The sequence below is a fragment of the Harpegnathos saltator genome, unplaced genomic scaffold (assembly GCF_003227715.2).
Source record: "Harpegnathos saltator strain DR-91 unplaced genomic scaffold, Hsal_v8.6 scaffold539, whole genome shotgun sequence".
NCBI classification, from domain to species: domain Eukaryota; kingdom Metazoa; phylum Arthropoda; class Insecta; order Hymenoptera; family Formicidae; genus Harpegnathos; species Harpegnathos saltator.
The window spans coordinates 1,485,572-1,493,083 of record NW_020230359.1 but is presented as its reverse complement, the minus strand read 5'-3'; the positions used below and the strand labels follow the sequence as shown (position 1 = coordinate 1,493,083).

The following is a 7,512-nucleotide window of genomic DNA, read 5'->3' as shown; positions in this document are numbered from 1 at the left end:
GCTACACTCGTTTGCTCCGCGAGTTGTCTAGTTTTTCCACGCGGCAGTTTTTCAGTTTCGGGACTGTTTTTTGACTGAAGTCAGGCATTTCGTGTCTCACTCGAGAAGCATAGTCGTCATCGCAAAATATTTTCCTCTCCATAATTTTAATTTATTACTAATAAATAAATTGGCCGATGGTAAATTATTATTACTTAGTAATTTTGATTTTGTAATAAATTGGCCAGTGAGAAATTCTTGTTTGTTTCTTCTTCGGTTTGCGAAAGAGAATAATTATTACTGCGTTACTGCGACCGAACCTGATGTGACGGAAGATTCCTAATTGTCACTGTAGAATATTTTCCTGCGTGTAGTCATCGACTCGACGCGATTCGGGAGAGCGCCGTTCTGTGCGTCCTCTTTCATACACGTCGGTCGTTTTCAGATATCTCGAACTGCTGCGTTGTCAATGCGGGATACAAAGCGCGACGAGTGTCATGCAAACACATCGAGGGGGAAAATCCACCGGAAGCATTAGGTATACACAGCGACGTATCGTACGTATGCCGAAGAGACGAAGAAAGTAACGCTCGCGCGCGCGTATAGTTCCCTCTACTTTATTTTTAAACGCGTAGGTGAACACACACACCAGTGCCACCACGAGAGCCGATAATCGTGAACTTCGCTTATTTATTCCAATGGCCGTGCCATTGGAATAAACGCACAGTGGCGTCCTCTTCCGAGTATGAGGACGCAATAATGCAAAATTTTGCTTGTTAAATCATCTCCATAAATAATGCGAGGAGGTTTCTCTGAGGTGGGCGATCGAGCGATCAGCGTTGCTAATAAGATCGAGAAATATAAATATATCTGAAACGTAAAAATAAATCTCCTCGGGAATAAATTAATCTAAATGTCGATCCGTTTTTGTATGTCCTCCTCTTCTTCCGAGACTAATACATTTATTTATTCTGCCGTTCCTCTCTCTCTCTCTCTCTCTCTCTCTCTCTCTCTCTCTCTCTCTCTCTCGCCAAGTATTGTTTAAGCAAATCAAGGCATCATTTAGCGAGGCATCATCTAACGAGCGTTCCTACCGCCATGCTGCGCGTTACGTCAAATGAAAAGAACTATTATAAATAAAAGAGAGGAGATTACGACGGAGACAGAGTTTCAACGTGTACGCGCGCTTCGCCCGAGTTTCGCGTAGTTTTCCTCGCGTTGCGAAAGGATCTATAATGATCTCGACCATCGATATCGGTTGTGCGGAACACGCACGCGGATTACGCACAATCGCGAAAACCACGATAATCCACATAAAGGCGTGTACGTGCACATAAATACGTGCGCACGAGCACGAGCACGAGCACAGGCTCGTGCTGGAAACGCGGATGCGCATATAGTCGCGATGCCCACCTAGTGAGATGCACGGTCGCAACCCGTGATCCTGGTCCTTTTACTGCCGCTTTTAAGTCTCTCCGAGACGCCGAGACGCGTATCGTCGTCGTCCGTAGGCCGAGGCATCAAAGCGCTCGTAAAAAAATTCAAAGTATCGTAACGCGGAGATTGCAATTTTTTTAACTGCACGGCAGCCACGCGAGACCCATGCGCGGCTTGTCCGCTTGACGTCAGTTTTACCGGGCACCGTGCCGCGACGACACGATTTTTATCTCTCTCTCTCTCTCTCTCTCTCTCTCTCTCTCTCTCTCTCTCTCTCTCTCTCTCTCTCTTTCTCTCTTTCTCTCGTCAACTGTACCCAGTCGTAAGATAGTCGAGAAGTCGTAATTTGAATCGTAGTATTCCTTCAAACGAGAGACGTACGCCGCGCGCGTACTTTGAGATATCGGCCGAGCCGCGGAGAATCTTGCTTTATGCGCGTCACTGGAAATAATTGTCGCGCAATGTTCTATATTTCTTTACTTTCGCGCATATTTTTATCTGCCAATGTGTGTAACACAAAAGCAGGGGCAAGTTCAGTTTCATCTTTTTTGTGGAGGTTAAATTCCTCGCCCGAAAATCTGCTCCATTTCAATCAGTTTTCTTTTGCAATCGAGAGAACAGGCGATATACTGCGTATCTCAGTGCAAAGTCAAATGTAATTTAATCGTGAGGTTTTGTTTCTCTTTTCTTTTTAGTAAAATGTTCTTCGTTAATTTTTAACGCGAAAGCATGGCTATGCGGTATAAAAAATCAGAGTTCAAAGCGCGCTCCGTGATGACGCCGACGCAAGCCGAGTTTCATCCGCTAGTGACAAATGAAATGAAATGAAATGAAACTTATACGACGTGTGATAGACGGATTTAAAAGTATAATCGAGGCTATTCGGGTCGTCCGTTTATTCGACATTTGTTTTATCACACCTCGCCTCGCGTCTAATTAGCTCTCAAATTTAAATGCGTCGACAGCTGCGGCCGGACCTATTTACGCGGGATATCAGGATGAATAAGATACGACGCGTGCGCGCACGGATTGCAATTGTGCGACATCGGTGTGACCTCCGTCGATTTTCACTTGACTCGCGTCATCCTCATTTCTTTCTCGTGCATATACATTTATTTCTTTGCGAGAATACAAGATATTTTATGGTTATATACGAAAATATGCTGTACACCTTCCTCACGCACTTTTCACACTTTCTTTCGCCGCGTTAATTGTTACGCAGGATCGGGGAACACTTCGGGAATCTATAATCATTTGCAAATTTCCATCCTCGTGTCGAGTTCTCCTTCCTTTGTCATTAAATTTCGACCGCACCGCATCGACAGCGCCATCACTCGTGTCAAAACCAAACGGGTATTACGGATGCCAAGGTTACGAATCACGCGTAAAGTTACAGAGAATTAGGTATCGGTACTGCTTTCAGATGTATCGACCTTGACACACGTAAAGAGACTTTTATACGCAAAGCTATTCTGCTCGCAAAGGCATCTCTCTCCTCCGGAGAGAGCTTGCTTCTCTATTAACTCTTATATAGCCGCTCGCTAGGAAAGCAAGCTAGGATTCGCGATGCGTATTCTATAGCCGACACAATAAACTTCACTTCCGCGCGTTTACGTTGCGTTAACTGTCCGAGAAAATGCGGGGGGCCGCACGTCGGACCTATGGAGATAAATACTTCGCTTCTAGAACGGCTCTTTTTCACAGGCGCTGGGGGGTTTCTCGAAGCTCCCTCCGCCCTCCCTTCGTTAAGGAGGAGAGGAGAGTGGCGCGCGATGTTTTTCGCACAGGTGTGCGCGTACGCGCACACCCCTCTTTTTTCATCACAGTTGGATTACTAAGAAAATTTTACCTAGAAGGGGAGGGGACCTTTTGCTTGTAATTCAGATTGCAGGGACAGCGCGAACGCAGTCCCAACTACCAAAAATTATACGTCCGAGATATCCACATTAGGGATATTCGCAAGGGTCAGCTCGACCGCAGTGCAATGGAAGAGCCTCGCCCTGGAGGAACCGCCTTATTGATCACGGTAACCTCTACGCCAGGTAAGTATGCTTTGCTCCCTCGCGCGAGTCCTCTTATAGCGGCCAAGTCGAATCTTGACTGCGGGAAAGTCTCGCCGGGCATGCGCCGCGTAGCGTGGAAGACTCGAACTAACTCCAGTCTCCCTACTCCGCGCATCTTGAACAGCTCTCTCTCTCTCTCTCTCTCTCTCTCTCTCTCTGCCGTTAAGCAGCGTACACATCATGTGCAGCAACCTACGTATTTTTGTCGACAGAGAGAGAGAGAGAGAGAGAGAGAGAGAGAGAGAGAGAGAAGCCTATGAAAATTTTTGGGGAAAATTCGAAGCGAAGAAGAAATTGTCCACTCCGAATTATGATTCGGTGTACGAATGGAAATAAAAAAGTAAATTGAAGTGCTTATAATACATTGATTTTGATTCATTGATCATAACTACGGTATCTCTACGGTGTTATCATACCTCTGTATTAACGTTCAACGAGATCCCGAGTGTAATAATGAAGACGTAAAATCTGCTCGGAGAGATCGCTCGGAGAGATGCTTCGCACTTTTTCGTCTCGGACGAAAGAAGCGGGCCGACCGCGCGATGACCGACGGACGCTTATTTATCGTATCTGCGTAGAACGCGGGCCCGAGTGTCGATTGGAGAATGAGCCGGCATGTTGAAGCACTCGAGGTACTAATTAGCCCTAATTGGCCGGCGAGAGCAGGAGACGACGAGCGCGCAACAATATCGCGCGACGTGTATAGCGCGGGCACGGCCGGGGCGAGACCGTTCGTGTCGCGCTCGCGCAGGTTTCTTGTGTTTCGGAATCGCGTCCACCGTGCTGGAAAAATTCGACAATTTGACGGGAAGAGTTGCTCCCTGAACGAAATGCAGCACCGAGCACACACATGGCACTGAACTTCTCGCTGGTCGCTGGACGGCGGAGAATAGTGTATCTCGCGTTGCGCGAGAGCTCTCGAGCGCACGCGGCTCGCTCGCGATCAAAGTGCAACTTATTCGAGGCGAGCTCGCAAAGCGTGACGTGTCCGGTTCTGCCGGGAAAATTTTCAGCGCTGCGGTGTATTTTTACAAACGTGTGTTTACAGAATAAATTTGCATAGGGTTTAATGCTGGAAGAAATTCCCGGCTGGAACATTACGCGCTCGCTCGCGCAGGGAGTGGCGAGACGCGTCTTTGTGTCCGCGATATCATATTCTCCGTTGTTGGCCGTTAATTTACATACAACAAAAGCAAAGTACGCCGGCGGAAGGCCTTGGTGAGAAAGAGAGAGAGAGAGAGAGAGAGAGAGAGAGAGAGCTGATGCGGCGTGCCGTTGTATTTTCAACTCGACGCTGTTTGCGTGCGAATATGCGATTCCTCCATGTGTAACGTGCAACAAAGACACGTAAATAATTGTTCGCAGAAAAATCCGACGAGCAAATTTCATTTCTTCTCTCTCTCTCTCTCTCTCTTTTATTCCTTGCTCCTAAAACTTATCGAAATGTGATTCAGATGGAATCATGTTTCAACCTTTGCTCGCGCGACGAGCGAACTTTGCCCCTATGATTTCAACAATGACGACGCGACGTATGGTGGGGTTTCTTCCTTCGCCTTTCTTTTTCCAGTCCTCAAGATTACAACACTCCACGCAACATTCGGTTCCCTCTAGAGAAATTTATGTTTGGAATTATTAGATCGTAGGGAACAGCGCGAACGCAGTCCCTGCTACCAAAAATTATACGTCCGAGATATCCACATTAGGGATATTCGCAAGGGTCAGCTCTCTCGACTATAGTGCAATGGAGGAGCCTCGCCCTGGAGGAACCGCCTTGATGATCACGGTAACCTCTACGCCAGGTAAGTATGCTTCGACTCGTGGCGCGGGCCTTCTTATAGCAGCTGCCGTGAAATTTTGAGTTCGAGAAACGTTGCGCGGCGTAGCGTGAAGTATCTCAACTAAACTGCTCTTGCGGGACCTCGAAGAGTCGTCCTATTATGTAGTCCTGTTATGGTCCATAGTCAGCTTTTCGCAGGATTGATCCTCACCAAACGTGTAGATGTATGAATGCGATATTTTTCACGAATACAATAAGCAATTTTTATCCAGTAGACCGAGAAGAAGACGAGAAAGATCGCTCGTTGCTGTTCCGACTTTACGTTCGATTCCTCTAAACCCAGACGCTCATAAAGCACGCGCGCGTTTTAGCTTCGTTTTTTCTAATTTTTTTGTCTTTCCCCTTCCGCGATTTTCAGCGATGCGAATAAGCGTTGCTTATCGCGTTCGCCAGATCTCTCATACAGCTCCACGTCGTAGCACATATTTTTCCTGCTAATCAATAATGCGCGACTGTGCACGGATTAGCGGATTGCTAATCAATAATGCTCTCCAATAATCACCTGTCCACCTGTCACCTGTGTCGTGTTAGCCGCGATAAACTCTCGCGATGTATTATTTTAACGCAATTTTATAAATCGTCCGAGTTTTATAATTACTCGGTCCCTTTCTCTTTTTGTACGGATCAATAAATTGGATCTGATTAATTTCGCACGAGCAACGCACGAGCGAGTGCGCTTTCTCGCCCGATTTATTTCTTTCGTTCTGCCGGCTGATGAACAATTTTAATTTGATCCTTCTTTTAATTTTATGCAATCGAAAAAATATATACGAACGTTCCTTCGCGTAATCATGTAAACCTTCGGTCATGATTTATAATTAATCTATCCGCTGGCGCACACCGTTCATCTGGAAAACCACGTCCACGGACCGTTTTCGGACAATCTTACTTTTCCATGTGTCGGCGTGGAATCAAAAGTTCTCGTGTGTGAATATATATATATATGTGTGTGTGTGTGTGTGTGTGTGTGTGTGCAATCGCTCCGCCGTGAAAATCGATGTGTCACGCACACGTGAGATTCGGTAGCCAACGTGTTAATTGTGTAAGATTGACAATACGGTTTCCTCCAAGCCTCGCCTGATCTGGTTGGGGCGCAGTCGCTCCCCACCAGAGAAATCTCCACTAAAACAGCCCCTTCAACATGGTGACAAGTTATAGTTCGAGTACTGCACGCTACGCAGCGCAAGTTAGACAGCATCTTCTCGCATATGAAATCCGGCCATCGATGCTTTAAGAAGAACCGAGCGAGGAAGCAAAGCATACTTACCTGGCGTAGAGGTTACCGTGATCATCAAGGCGGTTCCTCCAGGGCGAGGCTCCTCCATTGCACTACGGTCGAGAGAGCTGACCCTTGCGAATATCCCTAATGTGGATATCTCGGACGTATAATTTTTGGTAGCAGGGACTGCGTTCGCGCTGTCCCTCTACACAATCTTGACTCCAAGTACAAAAATTCTCTCTCATCTAGACCGGAACGAAAGTGGTGTTTGGGAACTTTTGAGGTATTTTACAAATACTTGACTCGTGTTTCGGAAATTCAACAAGGTTCTAATTTCCTGATACGTGCGCTAGTAGCTTCTTGTGTGGGAGGATATCTCGGGGATAATGTGTGTTGCAGGGAGGAAGGAAGGGAGATTGCGCACCAGCAATATATATAATGTGTAACCAGCTTTCATTTCTTTTTATAATTTGCAAAAACTTAATAGAAATGAGGAAAAGGCTATTTGGAAGTTATCCTTGATCTGTTTGTGGCATTCTGTAATTTTTTGAGATTTTTTGCACAACAATAATATCTTCTTCAGGTACGTCTTTTTCAAAACCTCCGCAAGTGGTACAATTTTGGCAACTAGTCGCTCAATTTGTACAACGGAATTTCCCAAATTGTATCGTATTTCCTTTATCATATGTAAGGTGTGATTAATTTAGAAACTGGATGAAGGAATAAAAATAATATACACAAACAATTTAAATAATTACATGTTACATAACTGCAATAATTACAGTTTTTGCATAACAAACTGAAAGATTCCTTTCTTCCTTTAAAAATGAACATGAAAATTTTAAAAAATAAAATATTTTTTTAACTTAACTAAGAAATTAATTAAAATCACAGCTTGCATGAAAAATTAAAAGCCTAAATTTTGAATTAAAAATAAACATTAAAATTACTTATTAAAATAATTATCCAAATTATAT

The 7,512-nt window shown here is 45.1% G+C and overlaps 3 non-coding genes across 3 annotated transcripts; 1 reads left to right on the top strand and 2 right to left on the bottom strand.

The window, feature by feature from the left end:
- Nucleotides 1-3,304: 3,304 nt before the first annotated feature.
- Nucleotides 3,305-3,466, bottom strand: LOC112589532 (U1 spliceosomal RNA). Its single transcript, XR_003113614.1, has one exon. It is a non-coding gene; the product is annotated as a U1 spliceosomal RNA (small nuclear RNA).
- Nucleotides 3,467-5,119: 1,653 nt separating this feature from the next.
- Nucleotides 5,120-5,286, bottom strand: LOC112589534 (U1 spliceosomal RNA). The gene has a single exon (XR_003113616.1). It is a non-coding gene; the product is annotated as a U1 spliceosomal RNA (small nuclear RNA).
- A 1,289-nt stretch (nucleotides 5,287-6,575) lies between these two features.
- Nucleotides 6,576-6,741, top strand: LOC112589533 (U1 spliceosomal RNA). Its single transcript, XR_003113615.1, has one exon. It is a non-coding gene; the product is annotated as a U1 spliceosomal RNA (small nuclear RNA).
- The last annotated feature ends 771 nt before the right edge of the window (nucleotides 6,742-7,512 follow it).